Source organism: Gopherus evgoodei, chromosome 3, assembly GCF_007399415.2.
Source record: "Gopherus evgoodei ecotype Sinaloan lineage chromosome 3, rGopEvg1_v1.p, whole genome shotgun sequence".
In the NCBI taxonomy this organism is placed as follows: domain Eukaryota; kingdom Metazoa; phylum Chordata; order Testudines; family Testudinidae; genus Gopherus; species Gopherus evgoodei.
In genome coordinates this window covers 30,483,355-30,495,896 of record NC_044324.1, presented here as the reverse complement: position 1 = coordinate 30,495,896, position 12,542 = coordinate 30,483,355, and the positions used below count along the sequence as shown (strand labels likewise).

The window sequence follows — 12,542 nt, the reverse complement described above, 5'->3', positions numbered from 1 at the left end:
AGCCTAAATCAGCTGACACGGGCTCTGATACTTGGTACAAGAGGTTTTTTGAATTGCTGTGTAGATGGGATGTTAGTTGGGGTGGGATCTGAGTTACTACAGAGAATTTTTTCCTGGGTGCTGGCTGGTGAGTCTTGCCCCCATGCTCAGGATTTAACTGATTGCCATATTTGGGGTCAGGAAGGAATTTTCCTCCAGGGCAGATTGGCAGAGGCTCTGGAGGTTTTTCGCCTTCCTCTGCAGCATGAGGCACGGGTCACTTGCTGGAGGATTCTCTGCAGCCTGAGGTCTTCAAACCACAATTTGAGGACTTCAATAACTCAGACACAAGTTAGGGGTTTGTTACAGGAGTGGGTGGGTGAGATTCTGTGGCCTGCATTGTGCAGGAGATCAGACTAGATGATCATAATGGTCCCTTCTGACCTTGAAGTCTATGAGTATATGTACCCGACATAATAGAATTCAACCATATTGGCTTCTGCAAAGGAAACTCATACCTCCCTAATTAGAATGTTTTGAATATGTTGTTAAAACAATGGATAAAGGAAAACAAACAATTTATTTACATTTTCATGAGGCTTCTGACAAAGTCCCTCACAAGAGACAACTGAAGAAACTAAACAGTATTGTCGTTTATCAAAAACTGGCTAAAAGACACCAAATGCAGGAACGGACAGTTAATTTTTTATTACGCGTGGGGTGCCACAAGGTTCCATACAAGAACTGGTGTCAAATATATTTATTAATAATCTGGAAAAAGATATGAGCAGTGAGGTGGCGAAGTTTACAGATGACAATTTTATTTAGGTCAAGACCAGAGAAGACTGACAGCCAAAAGACAAACCAAGCCAGGAGACCGAGCAATATGATGGCAGATAAAATTCAGTGCTGATAAATTCAAAGCAATGCACGCTGAAGGGAATTTCTGACCTACTCAGAAACCTTAGTGAGTTCTAAATTTATTACAGCAACTCAGAAATTAGACCTACCCATCACTGTGAGTAGTTCAATGGAGACCTCTGGTCAAAGAGCAGAAAGCAAAATGTCAGGATGGATACACAACAGGACTGAGAATACTACAGAAATTCTGCCATTATATAAATCAGTGATACATCCTCATCAGAAATATATGTGATGACACCACTGCAAAGTATAGCTCGGAAATGATATAGCAAAATTAGAAGTTCAGTGATGGGAAACAATAATGATTAAACTACCATATGAAAAAAGAGAATGAAAAGTCTGGGATCGTTTACCGTAGAAGAGATGACTAAGAGAGAACATAAGAGTACTCAAAATAATGAGTTGCACAAAGGAGAATGTAAATTTCATTTCACAATTTCAAGGGAATAGCTGATGAAAATAAAAGGTGGCAAATCCAAAACGGGTAAGAAGAAATATTTTTCCCACACAATACACAATTATTCCATGGTACTTATACATGGATTTGAAAAGGAACAGACATTTATTTGGTTAACAAAATTATCTTGGGTCGCAATGGAAACGACTAAAACAAATCAATTTTGGAAGATACATAAGCCCTCTCACTTCAGGCATACTCCAACCTAATTATCAAGCAGTAAAAGAAATTTCCACCAGGGCAGGTTAACCCACAAATGCCTGTTACAGATTTTCTTAAACTTTCTTCTAAACACGTTATTGGCCACTGCTGGGACAGAAATCTAGGCTCAATGGACCACCAGTCTGACCTAGTATGGATATCCCTGTTATCATTTGTACAGATAGAAACCTCCTTGCTACAATATTTGTACTCACAGCACACTGCCTTCCATCATGGTTGTCTCTCAGTACATTATTTAAAATCAAACTGACTCTTAGTGGAGCAAAAAACTGCGTATTTGACTAGAGTATATACAAAAACCTGATTTCACAGCTTTGATAAGTAGCTAACAGAGTAACTACCAAAATAAAGGAACATTTTTAATATTATAGGCAACTTAAAAAAATCACTTTGTGATATGGAAAATCAACTTCACCTATATTGTCACGATCACATCTCTGTAAATAAGGCAACTAAACACAATCACAAGATAACTGCTTTCAAAGAGACCTGTCTAAATTTGCAGTATATTACGTTAATGATTGGAAATGAGACTTATAGTAGAAAATGACTGCTCTGAATTTAAAAGTCACAAGTATTGGATTACAAAGCCTAATACTAAATCCCAAAGACATCGTTCCACACCTGAAGTTGTGTATGTAGCCCAAGGAGTATAATTTCTCTTATAAATCCCAGTTTGTATTCATAATGTGCTATAAATTCAGTTATCCTTCCATCAAAAACAGAACTTCAGTAGGAACAGTAGCAGCTTTTTTAATTTGAGGGGTAGGCTCTGTATTGTTCTTCTATTCACTTAAAATTTGATTTTACTTTGAACTCAGCTGGAGTTGTCCTGCTATAAGTGAAAACATTTAAAATTTCACTTATTTTCCCAGTTTTCCCTAATATGTCTTCATATATCTTCAAAACAAAAACACATACACACACCCCAAAACACTACACACACAAATATAGAGCCCAAGACCATCAATGAAATGTTGCAGAAAATGTTGTTACCTCTGAAATCTCAATTACAAGATATTTTCCTCTAAGTGGTGCGACAGAGTTATCCTAATTAAGATTTCCCTAATTGAGGTCACAGGATAAAAACTAGGTGATGGTATTCCTGATGACAAAAACTATATAACCACTAAAAGGACAACAGACCAACACTATGAGGTCATATAAGGCACCTGATTTATTTTTAGCAATCCAAGCATACAAACTAAATTTGTGTCAGTAATTTATAATACCCCAAACAAAACTAATCATTGGAATTATCACGGCTGTTTTTAGCTGGAAGTATTTTTTTTTTTTTAAATAATCCATCTCTCACTCAGACACCAATGCAGAGAAACCTTTCACTTCCTCTTAAAACCTGAAACTTTAAAAAGTAAAACCATAAACCTTTTTATTTGCAAAACCTAGAGTTTACAGTGTCTCTTTCCCAGAATAGATCTTTATCAAGAGAAAACATTCTCCACAAGTATTACAGTGCTTTGGGTGGGTACAGTTGATACTTACATCACTAAATATGGTCCTCTTAGTATTTTATGGTAACCCCTCCATCTTAAATGCTTTCTGAACTAAGGTTTTCCTAACTGTCCATAGTAATACTGCAGATTAAACATGGCAATAATTTGGACATTTTTGGCTGTGAAGAAAAGTGCATTAATATGAAGCATCTAGCAATAAGTTACAGATATTTAAATTGTATACCTATTCTACAAGTCAGCAAAACCGTATAATACTAACAACATTTAATGTACATAATTAAATACAGAGATTTCCAGTAGTTAGGTTATTTCCCAAAAATAATTTGAACACATGAGAAAGACAAGGATTCTAACTGCATATATTGAACAGTTCACAAAGTTACAGGACCTGCCCTTTCCTGTTTCACTGTACTTATTCAGAAGAACACAGGTTACAACTGGTAAACTACAAAAAACATATGTAATCATTTAAATTACTTTCCAGTTGAGCAACACACATAATTAATGTATTTGTATCAGTCACAGTCAGATCACGGCACAAAAGCAGTTCTTATGAAACATCTTCGATTGACTCTAATCTGAGTGGTTGAGACTGAGTCACCCGCAGAGAGAGAACTCAGACAATCCATTTATAAACTCAAAAACAGACTTCAAGGTGTACACTTGCAATCTCAAATGCACATACTATAAGTCACTTATAATAAATATTAAACCAAAAAAACCCAAACCTATGCAAAAAGAACATTATTAAGGTTGCAAAGTCAAGCACTCAAGACAGAAAATACCAGAATTAATCTTAATTCAGACCTCATGTGTAAGCATTATAATAGTTTTAAATTAAATCATCACATGCTATTTTTCCACTGGACCCCTGCCTCATTCAGGGCACAGATTGATACTAGAGTTGTTTTGGCTATATTTTTTTCTTCTCATTGCTTATTGGGGGCCCCACATTTTATTTACAGCACACTATTCAAACCCTGCTTTGAAACACTATTAATGCCCACATGGGCTTTTCTACAGCACTCATCACCACAGAATCTGAGTGCTTCACAAACAATTTATTTTCACAACAGCTCTGTGAGGTGACAAGAGTGATGAGATCCCCATTTTACAAATGGGTAACTGAGGCACAGAGAGATTAAGGTCAAAACTTTCCACTACTTTTGGGTGCCCAATCTGAGATGACTAAAACATGATTTTTCAGATTTAGCATTAATTACAGAGCACTTATATGTTCAAAGCACAGCTTCCACAGACTTCAGCTTGTAGCACTTCTGCATAACAGCCCTCAGCATACCAAGTCAGGCATCCAGAAAAGGAGGAACACACAATTAGTGCCCACCTGCGGAAAGTGTGGCTTAAGTGACTTGCCAAGAATCACATAGGACTGCGTGGCATAGAATCCAACTGTCAAGGGAAGGCATTCAGCTCCCTCAACCATCTTCTCTCTTCCTGCAATCCCTTATCTATGCACTACAAACTTTCCAACTTAGCAATAAATGATCCCTGGGTCATGCAAACAGAAGTTTCCTTCACAAACCTGACATCCGACTAGCAGGGTCATCCTATGCAATGAATAAGGCAGGAGTCTTGTGGGAAAAAAAACAGTGATCATGTAAATAAAAATAATCACAATACATACACACAAGGGCGCTGATTGCAGGTTGCACAGGCAACCTTAATTATGGCATTTCTTGAGTGCTTGACTTTGCAACCTTAATAATATTGTTTTAATATAATTGTGTGCAAGTTCCTAGGTTTCTTAAAGTCAACTGAAGAAAAAGGAATGCCATCATGTGGCATTATACTGACACTTACACAGATGATCAGCAGAGTTTGAACCTTCAGACTGACCATACAGACTTCTGACATTTGAGCTTACAAAATAACAGAGCTAAATAGTAGATTGTGCTCAGAAGAGAATAGAAGATGACAGAGTTATACAGACATAAGTCTGTAGTGTAGACCAGGAGTACGGAATCTTGGATTTTATTCCAGGTTCTAGGAGTGTGCTCTAGTGGGAACAAACTTCTACCTGTTTCCCCCTCCAAGTTTGACCCTTTCTATCCTATCCCCTCCAATCTGTCCCTGTCCTGTCTCCTTCCCTCAGCTTTCTGTGCCAGACCCGTTCTCTTTGCCTAGCCAGTCCCAGCCTCTAAAACACCCTGGCAAAATGTGTATGTCTTGTCCCACTCCGGCGACAGTTCACACAGCAAAATAATAGGCTGTCATCCTCTATCAGTCACTTTCTAACTTCCCCTCTTACCCCCAACTCAACCAGTCCCAGTCCCCTTGCTCAACCAGTCCCAATCTCACTACACATCATGTCCTAATCTGCTCCTTTACATCCTCACTCCCCCGGCCCCTTCCCCTGCATTCAGAACAGATGCCCTCCTCTTCCATGGTGCCTAGGTGCCAGCAGGAGGGGTCACTGACAGTAAGAGAGACAGGCTCTCTACCCTTAACTTCAGTGCCCGGAACCTTCTCAATAGCTGGAGCAGCACTTAGATGGAAATTTTGGTTTCTCCCTTGTAGTCACTGGCTGCAGGAGCATGCTTAGTGAGGACAGAATCTTAGCTTCAAAAATCAAAGAAATCTACTGAGCATGTGCAAAGCAATTTTGCAAAGGCTTATAACTTGGCCAGATTTGGGAAGATTTTCACAAGTGTCGCAAAAGGTACACCCTGACACAGAGGTCACCCTCCCACCAAATTTCACTAAAGCAGTTACCAGCCTTGCCTATAAATAGGGCTCTTCCATGCAAATTGCTGTAAAATATGGTTTTACACAATCACATTACCTTTTCTTAATTTCAAAGGTCTCAATAGTATTGAAACACGACTAGACATATATCCTAATGCTTTCATCCACATAACCTAGCAGGTTTTTCAACTTTCCATCTTATTTGGTTAGGAATCATTTATTTAAAATATCTACAAAGGAAAGTGAAGAAAAGGGTGAAACAAGGTCAGGTCTGGTAAATGTCACTGAGTTTTGTACAATGAAAACATGACACCTTTTTGATACTAGAGTTGTTTTGGCTATATTTTTATCAAATAATAATAATAATAAAAAAAAATCAGACAAAAAAATCTTCTAGAACTTTTTATATTGGGAGCTTCTGAAAAGAAGAATGACACTGTTGATGGAAAGACAGTTATTTACAAAATTGGGCTCTATATTCCTTAAGAGATGAGGATTTCCTTTTGGTACACATGTTAATACTGTTAACAAAGAGTCAGCTTTCTCTCTATTCAAGAATTTAAATAATTGGGGTCAAATTCACACTGAAATAAAATGCATATATGCTCCAGAAACTTATTTTCAATGTATACTGTGAATGATCCACATCTTATTTGTACAAGCCATAAGGCAAGTCACATTTTCAGCGATGGTTCAAACATTTATTTTGCTAATACTGATAATACATTCAATTTTTATTAGCTTACAACAAATAGTTCTTGTATTTCAGAAAGCCTTTTTCACAGCTCTAGAATCAAGTGATTTAGCAAAGTGTGGTTTTACTCTGAAAACAGATTACAAAAACATGGGTATTTTTCTCAACACAATGATGCTGACCAGATACCTCTGCTTGAAGCAATGATCAAAGGACTGCTGCTTATTCTGAAGAAAATTAACAGGGGCAGAACTCACTACAATAACACATACGTAACTTACCACGGGCAGGCAAGCAGAAGTTCCTCCCTTCCCCCTCACCAAAATTCTGATTTTGAGACACAGTCAACTGAAAAGCTGGACAAATATTTTCTTTCCAGTTTATAAATAAAAATCAATGTGAAGTAGTTTCATGTACTCCAGCTGCCAGAGGGCCTCCTGCCAGTTTCATGATCTTACACCTAAAAACACACTTTTTTTAAAATGAACAGTTCTCTCCCCTACTGCTGTATATAAAAAATACACATACACAAATAAAAACAAAGCAAACTAACTTCTTAGGGAAAATTGTGAAAACAAACACCATACAAAGTGCTGTCAAAATACCCAACAGAAAAACGGGGGAAAAAAGTATGCTAAAAGCTATTTAGACAGAAGTTTTCATTTCAAAGTTTGATAGGGCCCATTAAAGAGAACTATCAAAACGCACATAATTTTCTCTAACTTTAAGATACTGCACATCACACACTGCATCTAGTTAAGTTAGAGAGAGCCAGTATGGCAGACACAGCCACACGAAAGCTCGTCTCTTACTAGACAAACTTTCTACTGGTGAGAAAAGATTAGTACTTCACCCATCTTGCATCCCCTAATATCCTGGGACTGACACAGTACTCTAGTTAAGTTAGTCAGTTACCATCTTGCACAAATAGGCCACAAGTCAAAACAGAATAATGAGAGGTATGTCTTAGACAATGTGGCTGGAAGCAATACAGAAATAAAGTGCTACTTTTGCTACTCACCATGACAGAATACTGTGCTAAAGTAGACGCATTTGTCTGCTTGATCATTTTAATACTGAATGGAGACTTAAAAAAGGATTTAAAACCATATATATTTGAGAAAGTAATTCACTGTGCCTCTTCTGAGACTACTTTTCATTATTTTACTTCAAGTTAACTCCTGTGATTTATTAGTTCTTAATTCATGATCAGTATAGCCCAATTTTAATTCATGATCAGTATAGCCCAATGGACGCCTCTTCTTCCCTCTTCGTTATTTGTATTACAGCAGCCTTTAGAGGCCCCAATAAAGATTGTGCCCTCATTGTGCTAAGCACTGTAAAAATATACACACACACACAGTAAGAGGCAGTCACTGCCCTGATGATCAGACAGTCATCAGAAGTCTACCAATGAACAAACAAAACAAAACTAATTATATTTAAGTGCTCTTAAAAAAAATCCTCATGGGAGAAGTGAGCAACGAATTTTGCAGCACCAAACTATTCCATTACACAAAACAATGCTTTAAGCTACTGAAGATACACTTATTCTATACAAATCCAAACCAGAATCCTATTGTGTTTCCAGTGACTGTTGGTTCCAGCCAAGTCAGCTCAAGAATTAAAGCTTTACAACACTCACTGAATCTGTGAGGCATTTAAATATGATCATAAATATATTTTTTATTTACGATCATATTTCAATATATACACATACACATGCACAAAGGGAAGACCAGCTACATTAGTCAACAGTACACTGGAAGACGTTGGTCACCTACATTAAACATATGCATTTACCATACTATTTAGCACAAAAGCTCTTTAACCTGGGAGTCAAGAACAGGCACCATGGGGACCCTCTATATTTTTCCCATGCAGCTAAAGGAAAGGCAGGTCCCCATCACATTCTGGCTATATGAGAGGAGGGCCCAAGCATGAAAAAGGTTGAGAACTAATGACTTAGTACGTTTATGAATTTATTGCACCATGTTACATCAATATAAAGGCAACAGCCTAAACTGAAAATATTGAATACATTTTAAATGGGACTCTCTTGTACTCTATGCTTAAAATGTAGCAGTTAAAAGCACAGTCTGAAGACTAAGGGCTTGTCTACATCAGAAAGTTGCAGCGCTGGTGAGGGAGTTACAGCGCTGCAACTTTGAAGGTGTACACATCTGCAGGGCACCACCAGCGCTGCAACTCCCTGTTTGCAGCGCTGGCCGTACTCCCGTTTTGTCTCGGGTGTAGAGGATCCAGCGCTGGTGATCCAGCGCTGGTAATCCAATGTAGACAGTTACCAGCGCTTTTCTTGACCTCCGTGGAAGGAGGAAGCCTCTGGTAATCAAGCTGGTTTCCTTTCCCGGTTTGCTCTCTCGGTCCCGGAGCCACCCAGCAAACCGCAGGGAAGGAGACCTGCTTGCTCGGGGTTCCTGGACCGAGAGAGCAAACCGGGAAAGGAGACCAGCTTCGCCGCGGTTTGCTCTCGCGTTCCCGGAGCCACCCAGCAAACCGCAGGGAAGGAGACCTGCTTGCTCGGGGTTCCGGGACCGAGAGAGCAAACCGGGAACGCCGCGGTTTGCTCTCTCGGTCCCGGAGCCAGCCAGCAAACCGCAGGGAAGGAGACCTGCTTGCTCGGGGTTCCGGGACCGAGAGAGCAAACCGCGGCGAAGCTGGTCTCCTTTCCCGGTTTGCTCTCTCGGTCCCGGAACCCCGAGCAAGCAGGTCTCCTTCCCTGCGGTTTGCTGGGTGGCTCCGGGACCGAGAGAGCAAACCGCGGCGTTCCCGGTTTGCTCTCTCGGTCCCGGAACCCCGAGCAAGCAGGTCTCCTTCCCTGCGGTTTGCTGGCTGGCTCCGGGACCGAGAGAGCAAACCGCGGCGTTCCCGGTTTGCTCTCTCGGTCCCGGAACCCCGAGCAAGCAGGTCTCCTTCCCTGCGGTTTGCTGGGTGGCTCCGGGACCGAGAAAGCAAACCGCGGGGAAGCTGGTTTCCTTTCCCGGTTTGCTCTCTCGTCCCGGAACCCCCCTGGAAGCCGCCCAACAGCGCTGCAGTGTGGCCACATCTAACACCACTTGCAGCGCTGGTTGCTGTAAGTGTGGCCACTCTGCAGCGCTGGCCCTATACAGCTGTACTAATACAGCTGTAACAACCAGCGCTGCAAAATTTTAGATGTAGACATGGCCTAAGTGAATATTACATAGTTGTGTATATTTTCTGAGTCTGAAGACACAGAATATTTCCCAAGAGCATTTTCTTTAGATACCGAATACAAAAATGAAAAGTTGAATATCCGAGAACCAGACACACAGAAGAGCTAGCACATAAAACTAACCTTGAAAGGTTTACAGAGATAATTTCCTTTTTCAGGAAACTTGCAAAAACGTAGCAGGGTTAATTGTTAGCATACAGTGCAGACTTACTACTAACTCTGACCTAGAAGGCAGAATTCTCAGACATCTTGCTTTAAGTATAGGGCTAAGGAATGTTATGGTAGACTAAACAGAATTTCCAGGAAACACTGAGCATCATTATTTGTATTATTGTAGTACCTAGATCCCCAAATCAAGATCAGAGCCTATTGGCACAACACCTACCACTCTTTCCTCCTCTCAGACATTTTACCATATCTCTATGGCCTCCATGCTATTACTCTGACACAGAATAGGGCAAAGACTCCAAATCACAATCGCTGCCAACAGCTTTTAAATAATATGGCTACCAAGAACTAGGGAGATAACACACCAAACTATGGGGCTACTCCTTTTCTTATTAAGCAGCTCTTAACCAGGGCTTTCAGCTTTATGTTCCCTAATTAGCCATATCATAACACCTGTAGTGAACCTGGTCAGACACTTTTGGCCAGTAAGTACAGGAGCTGCTGAATCATCGCCTTCTCCAAGCAAAAAGAACAGGAGTACTTGTGGCACCTTAGAGACTAACAAATTTATTTGAGCATAAGCTTTCGTGGCCAACAGCCCACTTCTTCAGATGCATAGAATGGAACATATAGTGAGAAAATATATATACACACATACAGAATGCATGAAAAGGTGGGAGTTGTCTTACCAACTCTGAGAGGCCAATTAAGTAAGAGAGAAAACTTTTGAAGTGATAATCAAGATAGCCCAGTACAGATAGTTTGAAAGGAAGTGTGAGAATACTTACATGGGCAGACAGATTCAATGTTTGTAATGGCTCAGCCATTCCCAGTCTCTATTCAAGCCTAAGTTGATTGTATCTAATTTCCATATCAATTCGAGTTTAACAGTCTGTTTTAAAAAGGGCTCTAGAGGTGATCCCGGCAATTACAGACCGGTCAGTCTAATGTCGGTACCAGGCAAATTAGTCAAAACAATAGTTAAGAATAAAATTGTCAGACACACAGAAAAACAAACTGTTGAGCAATAGTCAACATGGTTTCTGTAAAGGGAAATCATGTCTTACTAATCTATTACAGTACTTTAAAGGGGTCAAACGAACATGTGGACAAGGGGGATCCAGTGGACATAATGTACTTAGATTTCCAGAAAGCCTTTGACAAGGTCCCTCACCAAAGGCTCTTACGTAAATTAAGCTGTCATGGGATAAAAGGAAGGTCCTTTCATGGATTGAGAACTGGTTAAAAGACAGGGAATAAAGGGTAGAATTAATGGTAAATTCTCAGAATGGAGAGGGGTAACTAGTGGTGTTCCCCAAGGGTCAATCCTCAGACCAATCCTATTCAACTTATTCATAAATGATCTGGAGAAAGGGGTAAAAAGAGGTGGGCAAAGTTTACAGATGATACTAAACTGCCTAAGATAGTTAAGATCAAAGTAGACTGAAGAACTTCAAAAAGATCTCACAAAATGAAGTGGCTGGGCAACAAAATGGCAAATGAAATTTAATGTGGATAAATGTAAAGTAATTCACATTGGAAAAAATAACCCCAACTATACATACAATATGATGGGGGCTAATTTAGCTACAACAAGTCAGGAAAAAGATCTTGGAGTCATCGTGGATAGTTCTCTGAAGATGTCCACGTAGTGTGTAGAGGCAGTCAAAAAAGCAAACAGGATGTTAGGAATCATTAAAAAGGGGATAGAGAATAAGACTGAGAATATCTTATTGCCCTTATATAAATCCATGGTATGCCACATCTTAAATACTGTGTACAGATGTGGTCTCCTCATCTCAAAAAAGATATACTGGCACTAGAAAAGGTTCAGAAAAGGACAACTAAAATGATTAGGGGTTTGGAGAGGGTCCCATAGGAGGAAAGATTAAAGAGGCTAGGACTCCTCAGCTTGGAAAAGAGGAGACTAACGAGGGATATAATGGAGGTATATAAAATCATGAGTGATGTGGAGAAAGGAAATAAGAAAAAGTTATTTACTTATTCCCATAATACAAGAACCAGGGGTAACAAAATGAAATTAATAGGCATCAGGTTTAAAACAAATAAAAGCAAGTTCTTCAGGCAGTGCACAGTCAACTTGTGGAACTCCATACCTGAGGAGGTTGTGACGGCTAGGACTATAACAGGGTTTAAAAGGGAACTCGATAAATTCACGGAGGTTAAGTCCATAAATGGCTATCAGCCAGGCTGGGTAAAGAATGGTGTCCCTAGCCTCTGTTTGTCAGAGGGTGGAGATTGATGGCAGGAGAGAGATCATTTGAACACTGCTTGTTAGGTTCACTCCCTCTGAGGCACCTGGCATTGGCCATTGTCGGTAGACAGGATACTGAGCTAGATGGACCTTTGGTCTGACCCAGTACCACCGTTCTTATGTTCTTTTCTGTTGCAGGTCTGTTATTGAGTGACTAGACACATTCATGTGTTCTCCTACTGGTTTTTTGAATGTTATGATTTCCTGATGTCACAAATCTGTTTCTTCTTTTACTTAACTGGCCTCTCAGAGTTGGCACCCGCATGGCCCCACAATATGCCAATATTTTTATAGCGACCTGGAACAACGCTTCCTCGGCTCTCGTCCACTCACTCCCCTTCTCTACCTACGCTACATTGATGACATCTTCATCATCTGGACCCATGGGAAGGAGACTCTAGAAAAATTCCACCACAATTTCAACAGCT

The 12,542-nt window shown here is 40.0% G+C and overlaps 1 protein-coding gene across 15 annotated transcripts in view; it reads right to left on the bottom strand.

Moving 5' to 3' along the window:
- PUM2 (pumilio RNA binding family member 2) overlaps positions 1-12,542 on the bottom strand; it is a 144,165-nt gene that overhangs the window by 101,336 nt on the left and 30,287 nt on the right. Inside the window, exon 2 of one of the 15 annotated variants that reach the window (XM_030555362.1) lies at positions 20-24. The exons of the other annotated variants lie outside the window; for them this stretch is intronic. The gene's annotated coding sequence lies outside the window, so the exon portion shown is untranslated. The remainder of the gene's footprint in view (positions 1-19; positions 25-12,542) is intronic. 15 annotated transcript variants of the gene reach the window in all.